The 23,569-nt window shown below is 34.7% G+C and overlaps 1 protein-coding gene and 2 long non-coding RNA genes across 5 annotated transcripts in view; 2 read left to right on the top strand and 1 right to left on the bottom strand.

The window, feature by feature from the left end:
• Nucleotides 1-9,399, bottom strand: part of ORC4 (origin recognition complex subunit 4) — a 71,837-nt gene extending 62,438 nt beyond the window's left edge. The window contains exon 1 of one of the 3 annotated variants that reach the window (XM_028510518.2): nt 9,232-9,399. The gene's annotated coding sequence lies outside the window, so the exon portion shown is untranslated. The remainder of the gene's footprint in view (nt 1-9,231) is intronic. The other 2 variants (XM_036025019.1, XM_036025023.1) reach the window with 2 other exon arrangements.
• A 279-nt stretch (nt 9,400-9,678) lies between these two features.
• LOC118500410 overlaps nt 9,679-23,569 on the top strand; it is a 185,060-nt gene continuing 171,169 nt past the window's right edge. The window contains exon 1 of the long non-coding RNA XR_004902969.1: nt 9,679-10,284. This is a non-coding gene — a long non-coding RNA (uncharacterized LOC118500410). The remainder of the gene's footprint in view (nt 10,285-23,569) is intronic.
• Nucleotides 10,421-14,168, top strand: LOC118500412. The gene is made up of 2 exons (XR_004902971.1): nt 10,421-12,735; nt 13,778-14,168. It is a non-coding gene; the product is annotated as an uncharacterized LOC118500412 (long non-coding RNA).

Here is a 23,569-nt window from a genome sequence, read left to right as displayed (position 1 = left end):
CAGCACTGGTGCTGTGAGCCTGCCTAAGATGAGACCTGAGGGCTGCAGGGAAGGAGTAGCATGCCACCGGTAGTACTCCAGCCTGCCTGCACAGAATCCAAATGACACCTGAGGTGGAAACTGACTGTGAATCTGTCAAGTCACCTAGATGAGCATGCTACAGCCATCTGCATTTCCCAAAGGATGGTACTTTTTACATGGGAGACAAAGGATTCCAGGCTCATCTTTGAACTGGTCTGTCCTAGCAAAGGGTGGCAGGGTTTTTTGTCCTTGGGCATTTTGGGGAGTGGGGTGCTGAGGCAGAGACCTACCATTATTCCAAAACTGTATAGCCTTTAAACAAACAACCCTCCCCCCCCCCTTTTTTTTTTTTTTTTTTTTTTACCAAACCTCTGACTCCAGAGTTTGCCTGTTGGCATCAAGCAGTAGAACCTCACTGGCTGTTCTGTAACAATACCACATCATAAGTAAGATCCGTGAAAGAAAAAAAAATTGATAAACTGGGCTTTATTTAATCAGTTCTGTTCTATAAAAGATATTGTTAAGAGAATGAAGACAAACCACAGCCTAGGAAAAAATACTTGGAGAACACATATCTGATAAAAATGACCGGTATCCAAAATATACAGAAGAATTCTTAAAACTCAATGAATAAGGCAATAAGCAACCCAGTAAAACTAGGCAAAAGATCTAAACAGATATCTCACCGAGTGAGAAATATGGATGACAAATAAATATATGAAAAGATTCTCATTAGCATATGTTGCTAGGAAATTGTATATTGAAACAACAATTATGTATCACTCCATACTTACCATAATGGCTAAATCCAAAATAATGACAACAACAAATGCTGGTGAGGACATGGAATAAGAACTGATTCTCTACCGATTAAATGCAAGATGGGCACCCACTTTGGAAGACAGCTTGGCAGTTACTTACAAACCTATACACATTCTTATTACACAACATAACAATTACACACCTTGTCATTTACCTAAATGAGTTCGATACTTACATATATGCAAAGAGCTCCACCCAAATAGTTATAACAAATAACAATTTTATTCAGTGTTTCCAAAATTTGGAAACAACCAATATGTTCTTCAATAGGTAAATGGATAAACTGTGGTATACACATAACATCAATTATTGAGTGCTAAAAAGAAAGAACTATCAAACCATGAGAAGACAAGAAACCTTAGATGTATATTGATAAGGAAAAAAAGCCAATGTGAAAAATGGTAAACACTGTATGATTTCAACTGAGTTTGCAGAAGTCAAAACAACAGAAATAGTCAAAAGATCAGTGATTGCCAAGAGTTTAAGGGAACGAAAGGATAGAGCATAGGGAACTTGTAGGACAACTAAACTATTCTGTTATGACAGTCTCATGGTGAATATGTCATTTACACATTTTTACAAATCCCACAATGCACAGCTCAAAGAGTAAAACTTACTGCGAAGTATGGACTTTCATTAATAACAATTTATGAATATTGGGTTCATCAACTATAATAAATGTACCACACTAAGGCAAGATGTCAATAATAAGGGAAACTGGGGTAATAGTAAGGGACCTGGCACAGCCGAGACATATAAAACAAATACCGTATTTCTTTACTCTTCAATTTTCATATAAACCTGAAACTTCTCTGAAATGTCTATGAATAAAAAACTAACAATAACAAAAAAAAAAAAGGAAGGAAGAATCCAAGCCACAATTTTTGCTTTTCCCTGCAGTCAACTCTGGTGATCCTGACATACATGCAAAAATCTAAATCCAAGCACTCTACACTTTAAAAATTAATTTGTAGAAAAAACCAGATGAGAACACAAGCTTATGAAAGATTTGTGAAAATGAAATGTAAGTGCAAATATAGTCAGTTTTAAATCAGTAAGATAGACAACCTATAAAGTGAAGTAAAAATCTCTATAAAATAAAATGTATGGGCAAAAATCTGCTTTAGCTGATTATGACCCTACAGGAATGCTTGCAAAACAATGGATAGTAATTTTAAAGGGAATGTTAGCTACTTCAAAAATTTTTTAAACTAATTCATCTGTTTCTTTTTTATTTTAAAGAAATCAGATACTCCTAAAACATTTATACATCGTGTAAAGGAAATTATTCATATTTTATGTTTTCAACACTGATCATGGCACTATTCAAGAAAATAACTCCCAGAAGTTGGGAGAAAATTTCTCTAATATAAAGCAAATAAACATAGTATTATTTCGTAAGAGTATTTGATATAATGTAAAGATATTAGCTACAAATTGTTTATTTTATTATGACAAAACTCTATGATCCAGCTTTTAATAAATGGAAAAACAGATTAAAAATACTAAAATTTAATAAAGTTATATACATCAACATCTTAAGAGAGTCATTTCCAGGTGCAAGAAATACACACACACACACACGAATGATCACCATGTTTACCACTTTTACACTGAATGTATATTGTCTTCTTTTGAGACTTTAAAAAGTAATTATCTTGCACATTTAAATAAAATGATGTATATTTTGTCTATATAGCTGTCAGTGCTAATGTAACACTATGATACCCACAAGATAATTGCATCATAGTGGTGCTATAACACATCAAACAAAATACAAACAACTCAGTCTGAAGGGTAAAAGAAATCTTTTTGGTATTTACTTGTTATAATGTAAGTTGACTGAGACATACAAACCTAGAAGTGATTATTTTAAGAGAGCAACATAAGTTGACATTCCTGAGTCACCAATATTAAAAATGTAGCCCGGGCTGGTATGGCTCAGTGGACTAAGTGCTGGCCTGTGAACCCAAAGGTCACCAGTTGGATTCCTGGTCCTGGGGCACAAGCCTGGGTTGCAGATCAGGTCCCCAGTAGGGGGTGTGCAAGGGACAGCCGACTGATTGTTTCTCTCTCCTTTCCTTTCTCTTTCTCTGAAAATAAATATTTTTAAAAATGTATGTTTTTATAAATGGTAGAACAATGAAAGCACATGGGAAAAAGTTAAAATGTATATGTATGTTTCAAAAGAAAAGCTCTCACCATCTTAGAACTTTAATCTTGCCAAGACTGCCCCCAACCTTTGGGTCAAAACTTCATACTAATTAATCTCAAATCCCATGTCCATTAAGGAAGCAGCAAAAGGCTGGAATTTTGTTGTTTTCATTGGAGGTGAGGAAGGAGATTGGGAGAATAACATAAGATCAAGGGGGAAAGAAATTAGGAGCAACTAGCAACCCCCAACACATCCTTGTTTGAATAGAGGCATGGATGGCATAATTTGGAATGAAAAGTGAGGGAGGGAACTAAAATAAAAGGCTGGGGATCACCTTTCACTTCCAGATTTCACCTACCTCCTAGGTCTATAATTTTAACTCACATTATCTTTCAATTTAAGCATTTAGTAAAATGTACAAAGCTATTCAGTCCCATCAGCCAATTCTGCCCAAAAAGGATAAATATATAATATCATGGTCACTTAATAACCAGTGCTTTAATTTGGGCTAGAATTCATTAAAAAAGCCATTTCCAAAAGACCTGCAGTACTAAAATAATTAAAATTAAATGAAAGCCTTTATTCCACTCCACGAAAAGACAAAAGGTTTTATAAAAGGTAATACAAAAGAACTCTACACTAGGGGATACCAGGTACAGTAGAAGGTGAGGGTATCACAGATGAAAAAAACTGAATAGTTAGATTCCTGAGCTCTCTGCTTTCACTTGGCAATCAGGCTTACATCTTGGAGCAGTATATCTGCTGATATTTTTGAATTGGACAATTCTGTGTTGAGGGTGGCTGTCCTGTGCATTGTAGAATGTTTAACGGCACCTGCTTCTATCTTTCAGTTTTTAGTTTTTGGTAGCAACCCACTTTTGACAATCAAGTAGGTTTCTAGATACAACTATGTATCACCTGGGGTGTCATATTGTCACATCCTATAACCAGTGACTTAGAGGCAAGAGGTTGAAAAATCCTTTTCACTGGACTCTTATTAACAGAATAGAAAAGGCTTCCAAATACTTAAAGAAAAAGCACATAAGGGTTTTTAACTCCAAGTGCCCCAGCGAAATCTTTCTTCAGTGAGAATCATCAATAGCTACCAAGCCCTAGTCAGGTTTACAAAGACCTGAAATAGCTTTCTACTCCCCCTTATATAAGTTTAAACACACAATTAAGGACATCATGATAGCTAAGGAAAAGCTCTAAAATGAAAGAAACCAAAACATACTAACAGAAAAAAATACTGTAATGAAAACAGAGTAAGCAGAGAAAAATTTCAAATAAAAACTTGAAACTTATGAATTTCAATGAAATTCATAAACAAAATAACATGATGCTGTGAAAAAAAATCTGATCAAAAAAGCTATTGTAAATAAAAAATATGAGAGCAGAAATGAAAATCTTAAACATTTTTTTAATCAAGTAAATTTCCCAGAAAGTTTAAAGTGTAAGACTAGAAAAACATTAAAAACAGTAGAAAGAGAATAGGTTCAGGAGATCAATATCTAATTGCACTTGCAGAACAAAAAACAGAGGCAAGGAAACTACACAAAAAGTTATCAGAAACTTTCTCAAAGCTGAAGTACACAAGTTACCAAAATGAAAGATCCCATGGAATGCACAAAATGGGTGCCTACAGACTTATAGGAAGTCATTTCACATCATTATGACACTTCAGAATACTGGGTACAACAAAGATAAGACTCTGTAAGCTTCAAACAGAAAGACTACATAGAGAAGCTTTCCTGGAGAAAGAAAAGTGAAATGTAAAGTGCTGAAAATTAAAACAGCTTCATTTTACATCATATACTAAGAATTCCTTCAAATTCCCAAACTACAATCAGAGTAAAGTGCAGTCATTTACAGGAACATGATGCCTCTAAATATTTGCCTTCAGATAGCTACTGGAATCTGTGACCAAACAAGATGAAGGAGTATATAAGACCAAGAATGACATGGGATACAAAAAACAGAGGATCAGTCATGGGATAGAACTTGCATGGAACCCAACTTTAAGCAACTGGTCTAACCCGAAGAGCAGAATGTTCTAGGAGAATTTCTCAAACAGGGTTAAACTGATAAAAATAAGGGATACTTCTGAACCAATGGAGAGGACATGCTGACAACTAGCAGGTAGCTTGAAAATGAGTTAATGAAAAATATTGAGAAACTATACACTGGTGGTTACCTACCAAAAACTAAAGTATCAGTGTAATGATGGGGGAGCGGTTGGGGTAGCTGTGGAGTAAAAGTTAAATAAATCTACACCATCCATAGTAAGAAGTCAATAGATAATGTCTAAAATGAAAAAAAAATCAAGAGGTAACAATATGTTATTTAGAAATATGGAAGTAAATAGCAAAAGAATCTGCCCCCCAAATTTTTCAGTGTTTTCCCCTAGAGAGGGGAAACAGCTACCTTGTCCAACATTACACCCTTCCTGGGCCTACGCAAGGTGAGGGGATAAAGGCTCTCCTGTTTTGGTCCACCATAGCACTAACTCTGATAGGCAGTATTCTTGAGCACAAAACTTGTAATAAGCAGATGTGAGTTGTTTTTAATAATAAGCCATATAGAAGTAGTTGATTCTTCAAGCATGTGTTCTTTTACTTTTGAAACTGTTAAAAACAAAAGGAATAAATAGTGTGAGAACATTTTCTAAATTTTAATTAACTTGGCTTTTTATGCTGTAGAAGCCAATTCAATTAATTTTTTTAAAACTGATATATGACTTAAAACACAGAATTCTGGCTAGAAGCAGAAAGATCTTGAAATCAATTTCAAAATTTAAAAACAAAAGGAAGAGGATAAGGATTTTGTTTATGGTAAAGGCAGATCAGATTAACCCTCCTGCTAAAATCAACCAAAAAAAACCTTTCAAAATAAAAATCAAAGACATAAGGCAGCTAGAAATTCATACCAAAATCTAGAAGATAAATCAGAGAAATACACCACACAACTATCATTTTCCTGAGGCCTTTTACCTATCCTGAAGAAAAAGTGGAGAAACAAAAAGAAAGACTGAGCTACTGGTGGCTTTGCCATGGGGGTAAAAAAGCCAAAGCACTAGACCCACCAAATGTGGGGACTCAAATAAACCATCACCCCATTTAAGCTGAGATTTTAAGGGAAACATCACCAGTATAGGGAGAACTGGAAGTAAAGAGAACTCATATGACTTGTATAATAGAAGAAATCCAAAATCTTGAACAAAAACTGATTTGGGACTATTAACACTCCCTAATCATCTTTCCTAGGAAAACATGCCTTCTTGAGAAAGGTATCATTACTCTAAAACATATACACTCTTCCTATAATTTTCTAAACCTAAAAAACAACACATAAGCAGACACACAAAAAACATAAAACAGCAGAAACAAAATTCAGAACCTATAATTTGCATAGGAAATTCAGAAACTGTAGTAATTATCAGCCATAGACAAAAAATTTAACTATGAATGCTATGCTAATAAAATCACAACTGTAATTTTTAACAAGTAGTTAGAAACTGTAGGAATGAATACAGCTGATATATACCTTTGTATTCTGACCCACAGAATTTTGAATTCCAGTGAACCTAAAACAGGAAAAAGAATTCCACATGAAAACATAATGAAGAAATCACAGAAAATCTAAAAGAAACATTTTTAAAAGCAGATTTGTTTCAAAGTAGCAAGATTTTAGACAGACAGCTGACTTCCAAAATCAATAATGGAAGGCAAACAACATTGGCATAATGTCTTCAAGGTGGTTAAAAACCAACCATAATTCTACAATGTAATACCCCAACCCACTCTTCAAGCATGAAAATGAAACAAAGACACTGTACAGCAAACAAAAAATTAATAGCATTAGGCATTAGCACATCTACATCTAAATAATGTACTAGGCAGAAGGAAAAGGATCTCCTAAGAAAACTTACATCCCTAAGTAGAAATGAAGAACACTGAAAGTGTAAATATACAGGGATATGTAACTCAACAATGAGGGTAGAGACCATGCTGTCCAAATGGTAATACTATACCACCTATACGTGTAATTTACAATTTTCTAGTGGCCACATTACAAAAAAAAAAAAAAACAGAGTGAAATTAATTTTAGGATTTATGCAATCATAGAAAGAAGATGAATTTATACTGTTTTTTTCTTAGTTTTAAAAATCTGGTGTTTGAAATTTACTGAACATGACAATTCAGATGGTGAATTGTCAACATTAGCATTTGATCATTATTTTTATAAAATTTACAGTTGAAAAAGTATACATATCTAAGTAGTTATAAACATAGTTAAGGGTTTTCCAACAACTGAATCAAGTATCAATTCTGATATTTAAATTAACACAACATAAAACCAAAAATTTAGTTCCTCGACCATTATCCACATTTTAAGTGTTCAACAGACACATGCAGTCAGGGCTACTGTATTAGACAGCACAAGTATAGAAAGTTTTTCCTGGAGATAAAATTACTAATAAAAGTCAAATATCAACAATAATAGCATACATTAAGGAACGAAATGGAGATAAAGTTATCCAGGAAGTGAGAAATGCTCCAAGTACGCCAGAGGTATTTGTTACACTCCTCAAACCTAATAGAAAAACTATGCAAAAAACTTAAGACTATTCAAAGAAAAGGCAATCCACATAACCAATAAATTAAAAAAAATTTAGCCTCCTTAATAACCACGAAACTCCAAATTAAAACAGTAACATATAGCTCCATTCATCAGTTTGGTAAACACAAATCTCACTATAGGTGAGATTATAGAAAAAAGATCTATCGTACACTGCTAATGGCAGTATAAATCATCACTTTGGAAAAGTTGGGCATAATCTACTCTACAAAATTGCAGGCTAAGTGCATAAATACACATGTTTAAAAACACTCAGTAGCATTATCAATAACTGCTAAAAACTAGACACAATCCAAATGTCCATTAATAGACTAGTTGATTGGGGCCTAGTCATAAAAAACCATACCACAGTTTGTATAGTATTTTCCTATACAAAAAAATATTTTTAAAATGTTATCTAAGGCAGTTTATTTGCTTTACTATATATTTTTTCTGTCAGAAAGTAATGAACATCTGGTTTCACTACACGCAAAATTTTAAGGTACAAGACTCTAGTTTTTACTTCATTTGACAAGAGTACCCCACACACAGAGGATACAAAACGCTAGGCAATGTGTATAAATAGGCTCCACTGCTAAAACAAAACGAACACAGTAAGTAGTATCTTTAATTGATTACCAACGCAAGTAAATAAGAGAAATTGTAGATTCTTGGTCTTAATAGATACCACACATGGATGGCAATCTTTCACAGAACCTTTGCAAGACGATGGCTGAAATACTGAAATGATTTTAACGTGTATAAACAGAATGTGAAAAAAGTGCTATTTTACTAAAAAAAAGCTTTACCCATCCAAATTCATGAATCTTTTCTTAAATATTTTGAATTGATTCTGATGTTATGAGGGAAACATTATTTCCAACAAAAACAGGTAGCATTTGAGAAACCAAAGGCTCTAAATTAGAAACTAGTAGCCAGAAAGTCTTAAAAGACCCACTTAAAAATCTCTCACCTGTACCACAGAAAGGAAAAACTTTGATATGCCCCTTTTTTATCAGCAGTAACACAATTATCAAGAACTACAGAAACCCCCACCACTTTCTGACAACAGGCATAGGCGTTGTTGCAGGAACACCACCAAGACAAGGAGGGAAATTCCACCAAGCCTTTCCAGCGTGCTCCAGGCTCAAACTCACTTCGGCATTTCAGGGAGGGTAAATTTCCAATACGAGTATGGTGTGTATTCCTAGAAGTTTTCAAAATTCACACAGGGAGCTTCGGTCTCCCTGGATAGGTTCCCTGCTGTGAGCTGAAGCAGTCACCAGTCACCTGCAGAGCCTCCAGATCTCGTTTCTCTTTACACCAGGAGCTCTCAGCAACCGAGGGTAGTCGCCACACCGCTACAAATCTAGTGTCATTAGGTCTCCCTGAGCTCGTCCGGGATTCGTCTAAGGGCCGGCACGGGTGTCACAAGACAGAAGAATCCCGCCTGTTTTCTGGCCTGCCCGGCCTAGACAAGCCTGTCCCCCCCCCCCCCCCCCCCCCCCCTTTCCCGCGTTACCAGCCTCCAAAGCCTTGCATTCTCCCCTTTTCATTTCGCCCTTCGCCACTGGTGCCCCCGGTAATTGTCCTGACGCCAACCTAACCTATGTTACCTCTCACAGAAAAGTCTGCCCTTACGAGGGCAGCGTGCAGATGTAGGGATCGCGGGAAGGTTCCACAAGCTCGCCTCGCGTGTACGCCGACTAGCTTCACCTGATGCCGCCAAGGGTACACCACTACTCCCGGCAAGCCCCGCGCTTGCTTAGCCACTCTCCCACCCCGCCTCTTTCCCGCCCCAACACGTGACCTTCTCTTGCCTCCATCCACGCCCACTTCCGTTCCTCCACTTTCTCTTAGGAGGGAGGAGGGGATTGAGGGTGTAAAGAGTAGCGACTTCCTCCTACTCCTCGCCCCCGCCTCTCTACCCCCTGCTACAATGTCTTCCGGGTCGCGAGCGCCTCGAAGCCTTCTGGGAAATCATCTCATTTTCTCCCCTCCCCCTTCCCTTGCTTTCGACCAACCAGCCTCCCGTCAGAGAGGCACATGCGCAGTGAGTACCTCCCGTCTCTTCTACCCGAATCCCCCCTCCCCCCCAAGCAGAGAGACCCCAGCAGCAGCAGCAGCTGATGATGAAGAGAGAGGCAGTGGCAGAGGGGGGGCACCTTTTATTTCTATTTTTAAAGGGACAGGACACTAATTTTACCCCACTTCAACCTTGAATTCAGGGGGGTGGGGGGAAGGCGGCTGAGTTCCTTCCCCCACCCTCCAGCCCCGAGACCTGAGAGGGGGATTGAGCCTGAGAGAGAAGGAGAAGGAGTTTCTTCTTCTTCGAAAACCCTCGTCCACGACTCCTACCCCTTCACCCCTCCAGTAGCCTCCCTCCCGAGCCCCCTCCACCCTCCTCCTCTTAGGCCGTGAGAGGAGAGAAAGAGACCTAAAGCCTCTTAGCAACACAGACCCTTCTTTGCTGCTGCTGCTGTTGCTGTTGCTGCTGCTGCTGCTGTTACTGCTGCTTGGCCCTGGCTGGAGACATCTCACTACACCCAGGAGCAGCCACTTCCCCACTCTCCTCCTCCTTCCCTCCTCCTCCACTCCCCCCCTTTATTACCCTTTGTGTCATCCTCCACAGCTCCAGGGAAGGCACTCCAAAGTGGGGGGCAGGAAAGGTAAGTGTGTCTGTGGGGGCTTTATTGCCTTCCTCTGGCTCTGACTTTAACTCCGGGGCAACAGCAGCACCAAACCTTATACGCAGTGTAGCTCCGGGGTGAGGAGGGGGTGGTACTGGAGGGGGGCCGGGTGAAGGAGGGGTTGCAGTGGGGAGGGGTGTGTGAGGTGTGTGCCCATCCTGTCAGAGGTGGAAGGGCACTTTTGTTTTTATTTGCTGTTGTCAAAAGTGGTTTCTCTTCTTTAGCTAACATTGATTGTGTCTTGCTCCAGTGGGAGAGAATACAAAAACAACCCCCTCCTTCCTCCAATAAGGCGCCAGGGAAAGAGACAGAAAGAGGCACACTTTTTAGATGTCACTTAAAAAATTTCAGTTGAAGAGCTATTTACCTATTTCCCCAAGAAAAGCTCCACTGCATTTGTTTCTGAGTGGGAAAATGTCGGGATTGGGATTGTATTGAAACTGCTTACCCATTTGTAGACCTGAGTGTTTTCCCCTTTTTGGTTCTGTATGTGATTTGGATATGGACTTAAGTGTTGGAACAGACTTGTTTGGTTTTTGCTCTCTGGGTAAATTTTTCTTTTTTCGTTTTGTCTGACCTGTATAGAAATTTTCAAAATTTTAGTTGATAGAGGCCATACGTTAGGTTTTCACTTGTATTACTGCTTTTTTTGTTAAATATTTGATTGCTATATCACCGTATAAAGTTCAAAGCTTATACTGCTTAAAGTTTAAATACCACTGGTATTGTCTCTACCCACATACGTTCCTAATATTTTCCATAAGATAAGAATGTTAGCTATTTCATAATTAATCTGGGTATTTTTCTAATCTTTGTAACTTGCCTGAACAAGTAATCCCCATTGAAAACTTTATGTTGTTCAGGCTTCATGGAAGGCCAAACCTCTCCATCAATAGTTTGCTGGATTGGTACCACTTTCAGTTTTAACTGAATTATTTATTTACTGTTGTAAATTGAGAGGAGTTTTTCATCTCTTGGGGTACTGAACCAAATTGCTCACTATACATGAAGGGGGGCATATTTCTAAAATGTGTTTTCCTGACACAAAAAAATAATGAAGTACTTGGTATATTCATGGTAATTATATATAAATTGAAAGATGAATCCAGGTTTAGGCTTATAGAGTAACAATCTTGATAAAAATCACTATTCTTTCTTTTTACATGACATGTTCTTAGTGAAATGGCTTTCAAATTCAGTGCTGCATTTTATTTCACAAAAGCTAGAAAGTGTATTTCTGAGTAGGCCTTTCATTAGGTCTTACATGAGCGAGTAGTATTTTGTTTCGTACATACATTTCTTTATGCTTTCCTTGAAGATGGATGCAACACATATACATGCACATTCTCTCTCTCTCTCTCTCTCTTTCTGTGTGTGTATCTCACACCCTTTTTTGTTACTACACTGGTATCTCTGATCCCATAATTTATGTCATCAAAAAATATTTTTCTGTAAAGCAGCAATTTTGTGATCAGACTGGCAATATGAAAACAGCAATTTGATCAACTAGAAAGGATTGAAGAAAAATCTAGAAGGATGTTTGACATAAATATGATAAAGACATGATAATACTTTTAATTTTTTATTATCTTGAAAATAAAGCCAAAACATTATACACTTATATTTTAATGGTAGAAAAGCATTGCATATGTAGAAATTTGTCCTGTAAAATTTTAATTATCAACTCTGCAAAAGCAGACATTTGCACACAGGGAAAAAAAAGCTGTGTAGCAGTAAACAATATGATCTTATTTCTCTCCTTTCTGTTACAAATTTGAATAGTTCCTTGCATTTCTCTGAGGTATAAATGGTGCACTTAAGCAGAAATATGTGCCAAGTTCAAGTTTTTCTTCCAATATCAATACTATTTCAGGTCTACCTACATCTTCTTCCCTTAATACTTCAGCAACCTTAAGAGATAGAAAGTAGAACTTAGTGAAGAAATCAATTTTAAGGAAAGCAAATTGTGTGAATAATTGGGGTGGTGGTTGCCCAACTGAGTGAAAATATACACTCTTGAGCATAATACCTTTACTTACTTTCTGTTTTCCTTTGAAAACATTTCTTATCCTACCACCCTCAGGGTTCCCTTATGTGGTTTGAAGATTCCAGACTTCCTGTAGGTTGAGTAATTATTTACATTTAGAAAACCTTTCATTTTTATTATGCCTTATTTTTTAAATATACAGAGATATTTTAGAATTGTAATTTTTAGCAAGGTGATATCATGAAGGTCACTTTATCCAACTCTTCATTTTCCATATTGCTGAAGTTCAAGAGCTTGAGGAACTTGCCCAGGGTTCCAAGGCCTAAATGTGGGTGGAACATGGACCAGAGAACTCAGGTCTCTTGACATTCACTCTGCTACACTATATCACTTTCCTTTATTAAGGATTTTATATGGAGGCACATTCTTGTAAGAATATTAAGGTAAAATAGCTTCAAAGCCATAATTTTGTCCATTTATAATAGAATAATTTGTTGTTAGTTACTTTTAAAGAGGTGGATTATTACTATTTTGGGAATTATTTCAGCTTCTCCTAATGCTTATATTTCTCCTTGCATCTCCAATTAATCAGTAAATACTACTCTTACTCTTGTATTAAGGACCCATATATATAAGGAAAATGCATATTGTATTATAATGTTTACTTGTGAGTCTTGCTTTATGAATTGCTTTGGACCAAAGATTTTTTTTAAGCTTTTATTTATTTATATTAATAAATAGGGAAGGGAAGAGGAAGGGAAGGAAAAAGAAAGGAAGAGAAACATCAGTATGTGGTTGCCTCTCACACGGTCCCCAGTAGGGACCTGGCCTGCATCCCACGCATGTGCCCCGACCTGGAATTGAACCAGCAACCTTTTGGTTTGCAGGCTGATTCTCAATCCACTGAGCCACACCAGGGAGGACACAGACCAAAGAATTTTGTCTTGTTAGCATTTATATCCTAGCATTTATAGCACTTACAACACAGCGTCTGGTGCACAGTAGGCCTTACTGGTTGGTTGTCATAATTGATATTAGAGTTAGGCATATTTGAATTGGCATATTTGAATTTCTTTATTCCCATTTGTAGAATTCCTTCCCTTTCTTCATTTTTTCTTTCCTCCTTGCTACAATTTCTTCAGTGCCATGAATTTTATTTTTTAATTTTACTGTGGCTTTCACTTTTTCTAATGGCCAAATTAAATCCTGTGAACAATGTAGTACTCAAAAAAAAGTAAAAATATGATCCTCCTAATCCTGGTACAGGATGCAATTCGACAAGAGTGACTTATTTTAAAGAAGAGGATAAAAAAATTCCAATGAAAAATATACTAGCGAATGTTCAGGATACACTTAAATTTCATTTCACTGAGTGACAGGTGCAGTAGGTTGTCAGAATGATTAGGCAGCTTTTACCAGCTCTATAAGGCAACTGTTACTTAGGTGACATGTGTCCCTGACTTTGTTTTTTTGGTCCTTACCCAGACAATTATCAACTTTCCAGTTTTCTATGGATATGAAGATTTACTCCTAGTCATCAGTGGGACCCAATGAAGTCAGCCAGAAAGCCTATGTCCAACTTATGTATCTTTGCAAACTTGTCTGGATTTTGAATGTATATATGCAAAACATACTGTACTTAGCTATTAATCATTATGCATCGTTTGAATATCTACTGTCTCTCAGGCACTGTACTAGGCACCTGACAAATAAGGGTGATTCCTACAATTAATGTGAAGAGATAGCATAATTGTATTCCAGAAGTGTATTCATCGTATTTTTATTTTGATGTTTCTACTTAAATGAATTTTATATAACTAAACAGATACTGTTAGGTAGAAAAGTGCATGTTTAAAAAAAGGATTGCTGTATTTTATTAAAGCAGAAAAATATAAAGTAAAATTTTCCACTTAATACTGTATTCTGGGGATTTCTATTCTGTATATAATTCACTAATTTAGACCATGAAAATGGTCTATGTGACTGTCACTGCTATAGTATTTTATTGTTATATATTTTTCTTCAAAAATGTCCAGAACTGTTCATTTAAGTATCTCTTATTAAATTATTATATCCCCCCAAAACCCAAACTTTCCCAACTTAAACTTTTTTCCTCAAAAGTAACTTTTTTCTTTTTATATCTCATATAACAGGTTATTTTTCATGATTTATTGGATGACATTATCATTTTGAGCACTTAGTTATTTTCTATCATATCATAGTTTAAGCTGACAGAATGATTGAATTATAATGGAGTAATTGTAGTATGCACTATTTAGAAGTTTTGGAACTTTTAATGGGTACTAGATATATTCCTCCAAGGTTTTCATAAGAAATTTCCCAGTTCTAGTGCTAAGTTAGTTGCAATTTTTAATCTTTATTTTGTGATACTGTTTCTGTAACTTTAGTAAAATGAGTTGGAACTTTCTTAGTTGATGGTTGTTTCAAAAACAACGAATACTGTCTTGTTTCCTGTCATGGCTTTCCTATGTAATTTTAAAGTATTAGAGAGAAAGAGATTTCCTGGATTTTCTTTGCCCTCTTAAGTACACCTTTTAGAATAATACTTCACAATTTAAAAGGAGGAGGAGATCCCCTGCTTGTACGGTATCTTGGGAAGGTAAATAGACTTTTGAGAATCTGTTCTTACCTCTTTCATATTGGTTTTAATTTTCTATTTTAGTAATAATCGTAGTTATCATTTATTATTAGTGCCTAGTACTGTGATAAATGTATCAATCCCAGTCAGTCATTACAGTGGCCTTGATGAACTTGGTAATGTCCTTATGTTACAAATGAGGAAACCTACTCCTGACAGCACAGTATTCAGCATTTTATTATATAGCAGCAAACTACTCCCTGACACTTCTTTAACATTTAAAAAAAATTTTTTTAATTTTATTTTTAGACAGCGGGGAAGGGAGGGGGAAAGAGAGGGAGAGAAACATCAATGTGTGGTTGCCTCTTGCATGCCTCCCACTGGGCATATGCCCTGACTGGGAATCCAACAGGCCACCCTGTGGTTCTCAGGCCAGCACTCAATCCACAGAGCCACACCAGGCAGGCCCCCTGGCATTTTCTGAATCAAAACAGAGTCACAGTAAAGAGTTACTGTCAGTCAGTAAGTACTCTGGAAAACATTAGTAAAGCCTCATGGCCCCAGTAGCTTATTGATTAAGGAATGGAAAATTTCTAAAAGTTTTCAAGGACAAAAAAAACAATTCTTTGTAAGGAACATAGATGCAGACCAGTGTGCAACTTGAAATAAAATATACATAAAGCCAGGCTTCTCTTTGTATGGCAAAATGATACTTAAGCCTTTTACATATTAAACTTCCTTTATCCTGCATGGAGTTACATTTAGCATTTTACTATATGAAATGTGGAGGTTCCAACAATTTGTGATGCAGTGAATATTTACTGTAAAAATTTTTATATACCTCTGTCGGTAGGTGGAAAACCTGTAAACAAAGGGGAGTTTACATTGCCTAGTGCTTTGGTGTGTATAAACATTCCTTTTCAGTGCTCTTTCTTGCAATATTTTATAATAGGATTAAGCTCAATGTACTTTTTTCTTTAGTACCACTTAAAGTCTGAAATATTTTTAGTATTAGAATGTACAACTTGTTGGATTCTTAAGATGCCATTATTATATGGTTCTTCAAAGCAGCTATTGAATATTTTTTTGACCCAACCAACCAGAGTTGACTTTTACATCCTTTGCCTTTAGGAGAAAAGAATAAGTTTTTAAAATTTTATTTTATTAGCCCTGGCCGGCGTAGCTCAGTAGATTGAATGCAGGCTGCGAACCAAAGTGTCGTAGGTTCGATTCCCAGTCGGGGTACATGCCTGGGTTGCAGGCCATGACCCCCAGCAACCGCACATTGACGTTTCTCTCTCTTTCTCCCTCCCTTCCCTCTCTAAAAAAATAAATAAATAAAATCTTTAAAAATTTTTTATTTTATTAATCAAGTAATTTGCATATCCATCCTAAATAAATACACAATCATCCTATATGTTTATAATGACTCTATAATACTATAAGTGTGATTCCAAGGCATTAGGACTGATAGAGTTTGGAAATATTTTTGAACAGTGAAGAACTTTTCTGTGTCATCTACTAGACTTCATAAAAGAAAGTTTATAAGAAATGTAGTTTCTTGCTTTTAAAAACAATCTGAATAGTTGATGAGATATAATTAGTTTATGGTCCCAAATAATTTCCTTAATCTGAAGGTAATTCAGTTAAAAGTAAAGATTGTAACTCATCAGCGTTTTCTTTTTGAGGTATTTCTATATTATGTAAGATTTCAGAAATTAGAATGACTGAGTATAACTCTTTAAATAAACAAAATGAGAACCAGACTTAACATGAATTAAGGTTTATCTTCTAATATAGCTGGACATAATGGAAAAGAAAATAACTAATGATATCATACCTGGTGAAAAGCATACACTTCATTCAAGAGTTAGTTGTGACTAACTCTGATTTGAGTCCTCATTTTAGCTGACCTGTATGACCTTTTCTTAGAGAACTTGTAATTAAATTGTGTCATTGAGTATTTGTTAGGATGTATTATTTTAAAGGACTAAAATGAGATATAAATTAATTATCAAGCGTGCAATGGAGAAAAGTCTTTGTTCATCCATGTTTCACTGAGTTCTTTGCCTACCAACCAGAATTCCATCAATGACAGGAAACATTTATGTATAGCGTTAGTGTTACATTCTTGTGCTGCCTTTTCTTTTTTTCTAATTTAATGTCTACATCTCAGAAGTTAAAAGTTTGCCTACATTGTTTCTTAAGGTTGACCAAGTATAAAATTATATTTAGATTTAATCTTGTATTCAAAGCTATTGTTTTCTACATACAACTTAAATCCAGAAGTTGACTTAATCTGTTGACCATTAATGAACTTAATCCATACACTTTTAACATTATTAGTACCTAAAAATAATAATCTAGGCTGTATATACGTACACTCACTGATGCTGGGGGAGAGAAGTATTTTGCATTTAACAAAAGAAAGTATTGATTTTTAAATTGCTTCCTTGGGGTATACTGATCTGAATAGCCCCTGCCATGTAAGATAAAAAGGGTTTTTATTTAGTTGGAAAGTCAAATGTAAAGTTGATCATCAGTTAATATTAAGCAATATCAAAATATTTAGAAAGTTGAATACATGTTCCAGCAATGACAGAAATTTAGAGCCTATTTTTTACCATTGTTCCAAAATCTTTTCCCTTCTTCCACATTCATCACACAGGAGTTTGTGCTGAAGGATTTCTTGGCCATTTTAGAGACTGTAATCTAGTTAAAAGGTTTGTTTATGCTTCCCATCTCTGTTCTGCTGATGATATTAGAATGCAGGCCAGAGCCAGACATCTAACTGTTTATAACATTCAAACTTCAATTAAAGCTACAGTGTTCAGTTCACTATATCTCAGAAAGTTCAGGCTAGCTGCAAATATTGTCAGTAATGATGGCAGTGATTTTGTGCAGCCATAGGCTTTCATATCATGCCACTCTATGAATACATTTTTCCCCATCTAGGAAGTATTGACATTTAATTGTTTCATGGAATTCTAAAAATTAAACTTATCTTCTACTAGAAATAGTAAAGCATTTCCTTTAACAATTTCATTTGATAATAAAACCTTAACAGTTTATATTAATGCATATTTTATTTAAATGGTCTCAGATTAGTTTTTGTAAGATTAGTAAATTTTATAGTAGGTGTTAGTTTGTTATCCAATTAATGTAACTTCTATTTCTAGTTTGAAGAACAAAGCAGTATGTCTCATATTAGAAAACAAAACTGTGACATTGCTCCAATGTTCCTCTATGTATGAGAGGAAACTAGACACATTTAATTTAATCTTTTAAAAACAAGATTTTATTTATTTATTTTTAGAGAGGGGAAGGGAGAGAGAAACATCAATGTGTGGTTGCCTCTTGCACACCCCCTACTGGAGACCTGGCCTGCAACCCAGGCATATGCCCTGACTAGGAATCAAACCAGTGACCCTTCGGTTCTCAGTCCAGTGCCCAGTCCCCTGAGCCACACTAGTCAGGGCCATACTTTACTTTTATGTGGCTTTTTTAGTTTGCTGCTCCTATTGTTTGTGGTTTCTATATTGTAAATGTTTCTGTGAAGTTTAAAAAGCTTTTTTCTTTTTAAAACTGTTAAAAATTCTTTAAATACATTTCATCAGCTCTGTTTTTGTACAAGTTACCTCAGTGAGTCAGAATATGAATAGTTTAAATTTTCTAATTAGTAGGCAAATTTACTATATTGCTTTTTCTTTTTATGAAAATTTAGTTTTTCTTAATTTTATACTTTGATTTATTAAATGTATGCATTCTTTATAAACATTTTTAATTGAAATATGAATTTATAGGAGGTTGAAGCATTTTAGGAAAGATCAATCATTAAATTGAATATTTGCTAAAACCCTTTTAATTTTAATTAAGAAATATTACAATAGAAAAATTAATATTACTGATTTTCTTGGGCACTTAAATTATCTGTTTACTTTGGAATCTTGTAAGACAGAAAATTAAGACATACTATCTATAGAATCTGAAGATAGAAATTGACAACAACCATGCAAAATTTGGATTTGTAGGCTAAAAAACATGGAAAGACCTCTAAAACAAGCTAAGTTGAAAACAAAATAATATGCATAGTATGGTTGCATTTTTGTAAAGAATACACAGATAACATGCATGTAATGTATTTATATTGTATATAACATTTTATGCTGTATACATATTTATTTATAAAATAAAAAAATGTTTGAAATGTATACCTTGTACATGCCTGGGTTGTAGGCCAGGTCCCCAATAGGGGACGACTAAGAGGCAACCACACATTGATGTTTCTCTTCCTTTCTTCCTCCCTTCCCCTATGCCTATAAATAAATAAAAAAACTTTAAAAAAAGTTTATATACACCTTATATTTGTGTAAATATAGTTTAAAAAGTTCTGGAAAATATGTATCAAATTATGTCATTGGGTTGTAGATAGTATGTATATGGCATACTTGAAGATTGAAGAACTTTTATTATTTTGTATACTTCAGCGTTACTTGGATTTATTTTTAACAAGTTTATATTCATATAATGGTGTAATGGAAAAATATATTTCCATAATAAAGAACGAGAAGTAGAATGACCCAGGGAAATTATAGACCTAGCCCCTAATTGTTACGTGAATATATCTCTTGAATACCCTGAAGAGAATTGAGTATTGGCTAGTAATCATCAGAGCTTGATACAGAATAAAGACTGTTAGGCTGATCTAATCTTAACCAACAGAGTGAAAAACCTACTAGTCAATTGAGGGAGGAATACTGGATATCCTGGTTTTTAAATATTTTGCTTCTTATTGCAAAATACATTTCTCACTATCCTGGGAAAGTGTAGACTAGTGCAGTAGTGTTGTAGAATGTCAAACATGAAGTGGTGGACAGTAAGTCGGTTTCAGTCTGAGAGAAGATATAATATATAGCCTAAGCTGGACTTGTATTATTTTAATCATTGATCCAAATTATTGTATGCTTAACTCAGAATATAGATGGCATAGTCACATACCATTTTTATTATGTTTTCTATATCCAGGTTATTGGTTTGAATGGAGGATAAAAATAAAACAAATTTTAAGGTCCTTTAAAATAAAAAGTAACTGGAACATGTACGTGAAAAACACTTTATAAAATAACATCAAACTGAGTAGGTAAATATGCAGAGTAAAGAAACAATTAGAATTCTGTAGAGTTAATCTCAGTGGGCTTCCTGAGAGGACTTGAATTAATCAGAGTTTAGGTTGAGGAGAAATCCTAGGTTAGCACAGATGAGACTAATTCAAGTAAGGCCAAACCTTCCAGTAGAATGATGGGATGAGTATATATTTATTTTCACTAGTTTAAAAGCTAGGAATAGAATTCAGCATAACCTGTTAAAGTACTTAGAAATAATATACCTAGCCTTTGTGTTTTCAAAACTTTATTTTCCAGGGAGCAGGTCAGAAAAGAAATAGGAAGAAAAGAACACTTGCATATAATAAGAAAGGGAATAATTCTTTGCCATAACGACTGGAAAAATCTGTTGGGAGTCTCAAACAAGGATATTCTGAATATGAGATGGAAATATTATAGTTAAAATTGGAAACTTTTATCCAAGGATACTGAGGTTCTTTTTCCTTTTCTAATTAAAATTCATACCTAGATTGGTCCCTAGGATTAGTAGAAAATAGTACATAATTAAAACTATAAATCTTATATGTAAATAAATTCTAAAAATTACAAGGAGATATAGCTTATGTTTTCTTTATTTATGTCTTAATTGCATCTAATTTATTTCCAGCTGACCTTGTCGTGTAAATTATCCAATCTACCTCTACCATCATGAATTGAATGTTTTTCCCTGAAAAATAGCAAGTTTATAGATTTCTGTCAAATGGCTTTATATTTTGTTATTATCTGAAAAGTTATAGTGATTAAAAAAAACTATATAGGGGTCATTGACTCTGTTCTCTCTCTCCCCTTGCCCCTTCTCTAGTGGTTTGCCAGTGTCTTATTTTCAACAAATGTATGTTGATGCATATTGTGTTCTAAATGGAATAGTAAGCAGAAATAGATATAGGTCTTGTTGATCTTCTGAACTTATATCGTAGAGCTAAAGAAGGATACTAATGAAGTAATCATGTAAATGAATCACAAAGTTGGAATTGTTCCAATTGCTGTAGAGAGGTACATGGTATTCAATATGAGGGGTTTTAGGATAATTTGACCAATCACTGGGATCATGGGCAGCTTCCTCTTTTCTTTTTTCCCTTCCCTCCCCTTCCACTTCCCCCTTCCCTTCCCTTTTTCTCTTCTCTTCCCTATTTCTTTTCTTTTCTTTTTTTTTTGGAAGCAATGTTTGGTTAGCTGAAATCTTGATGAATTACAGTTAATTTGATCAAGAAGGAGAAAACAGTTATCTGGAAGGAAGAAACAGGATACAAAGATCATGAGTGGAGAGAGAGTGTAGTACTTAACACTAAATTAAGGTCAAAGTGGCAGAAGTTAGAAACTATAGATACATGGTAAAGGTGATAGGGAGTTATGTAGGAGCTAAACTGTAGAATGTTTATAGGCCAAGATTGTTTTTATCTTTAGGTTAATATTTAAACTTAGGCTGATGTTCTTAATGCTCAACACAAATGCTTTCTACTAATAAAAGTTTCAATAGTTCATTTTTATTTCAGTTTAAAATTTGGAAAACTGACTAGGGTTGGTAAACATACAATACCTTGTACAACAAATGATGTAGAAATGTGCACTTGATATCTGTATAATTTTGTTAACCAGTGTCACCCCAATAAAGTCAACAACAAGGAAAAAGTAACTAAATAAATAAATTTAGCACAAATAAAATAAAATTCATAAGTTTTTTCCCATAGAATCATCATTATGGTGATCAGATCTCATAAAACTCCTTTAATACTGATAACTATGGAAAGTGGTGAATTTAACATTCACAAATTGAATGTTCTGAATCTAGGGTATATTATTGTTAGTGTTATTAGAAAAAAATTTAATATTCTTTTAAGAAGAATGGAATTGCAAAATGATAGCAATACAATGCCAAATTTTACAGTGAATCATACACTCAGAAGTAACTATAAATTACTAAGTTACGTTAAGTATCATTAGCCTTGAAAATACTGATGGATCTCACAAGACCATTGAAGAAATTTAGTTTTTAATTCAGCATAACATTACCAATAAAATATCTCTATTTCATTTTGATTTTTAAGTCTTAAACCTCTTTGAATCCAGTTTTTGTTCATATTAGATAATAATCTAATAAGTTTTAAGAAATGCAACAAATATTAACACTATAAAAATGTATTATAAATTAAATTTTATTAAGACAAAAATATCATGAAGGTTTGTTAAATTGTAAGGGAGAAGTTAAATATATGCATTAGCCGGAGAAGGTGCATCACATTGCAGTTGGTTGAATTCTGTCACTACATCTAAATCACCTGCTATTGAACTTAGTTTTCTGGCATATTTAGGTATGGCAGACTGTGCTTTTAAAGCAGATTCATATCTAAAATTAAAAATGATGGAATGTGTTTAGTGATTATTCACTTACTTGCTTTTTTATTTATTTACAAAACATTCTAAATGAGACACTATCACTAGCATTGATTTATTTTTCACGCAGTGTCTTGTAGACCACTGATGATTCATAGGCTGTAAGTGTTTTGGAAGCTTATTAGTGTTTGAAAAGACAGTTTATGCAATTTATCTAATGACTCTAAGGGGTCAGTGTACCTTCTGAATAGAAAGGAAGATTCACTTGGGAATTGTTCAGGGATTGATGTTTTCCCTCTGTTTTATAGATTACTACTTGTCTTTCTATGGAAGTGTATTCCAAAGATCCCTAGTACTGTGGTAAGTTAAGAGGTATGATTTCCATCCCCCGCCATAAAGTTTCTTTATCAAATAAAGCTTAGGAAAAATAATTGTGATTAAAGAATACTAAAAGGATTTTTTACTACAGTAGTAATCACTAACATTTATTGTGTGCTTGCTTTGTGTCACTCAATGTGCTAAGCATTTTTAGTCCTCTGAAGCAGAAAAAAATATTTGAGGAACACACACTTCGGAAGTTTTTCTTCATGTTATTAGACTCCTTATAAGCATCTATGCAAAAGCTTCTGTTAAGAATGTAAAAGTGAGACAAATACATTTTTGTTGTTACAACCCTACAGCTTTGGGAAAGTAAGGTTATGAAATGAATTCTTAAAATTAAATACTGAATATAATAGTATGTTTCTATACTGTTGTAACCATAGTATTCACAGATGATCGACAATAACTATTACACTCTTTTAATCAATAGGGAATAATCTTTAGAGCTTTAGAGACATTTCTGGGTTTAAACACTGACTTCATTTACTGTACTGAAAATTATAGCATACAGCCTTTGGTGAGCTATCAAGGTTTTGAGCTTTAGTTTATTTGCAAGATTAGTATAGTGATATATTTCTCACAGAGTTTTGACTATTAAATGATAGAGTGCATATAAAGTTCTAGCATGTTGTGAACATTCGCTAAAATTTTGTTTTCTTTCTCTGTTTCTGTTATTAGGAAACAAACTTTTTAGAGTCTTTGTGAAATTATATATGCACTAATATTTTAACTTTTTCTCTTTTTAAAATTATCCATTACTCCTAAAACTATTTTAAAACTTTCTTGAAATTCTGCAGATGAGGA

This window comes from Phyllostomus discolor, chromosome 4, assembly GCF_004126475.2.
Source record: "Phyllostomus discolor isolate MPI-MPIP mPhyDis1 chromosome 4, mPhyDis1.pri.v3, whole genome shotgun sequence".
Lineage (NCBI taxonomy): Eukaryota > Metazoa > Chordata > Mammalia > Chiroptera > Phyllostomidae > Phyllostomus > Phyllostomus discolor.
This window is presented reverse-complemented; position numbering and strand designations above follow the sequence as displayed.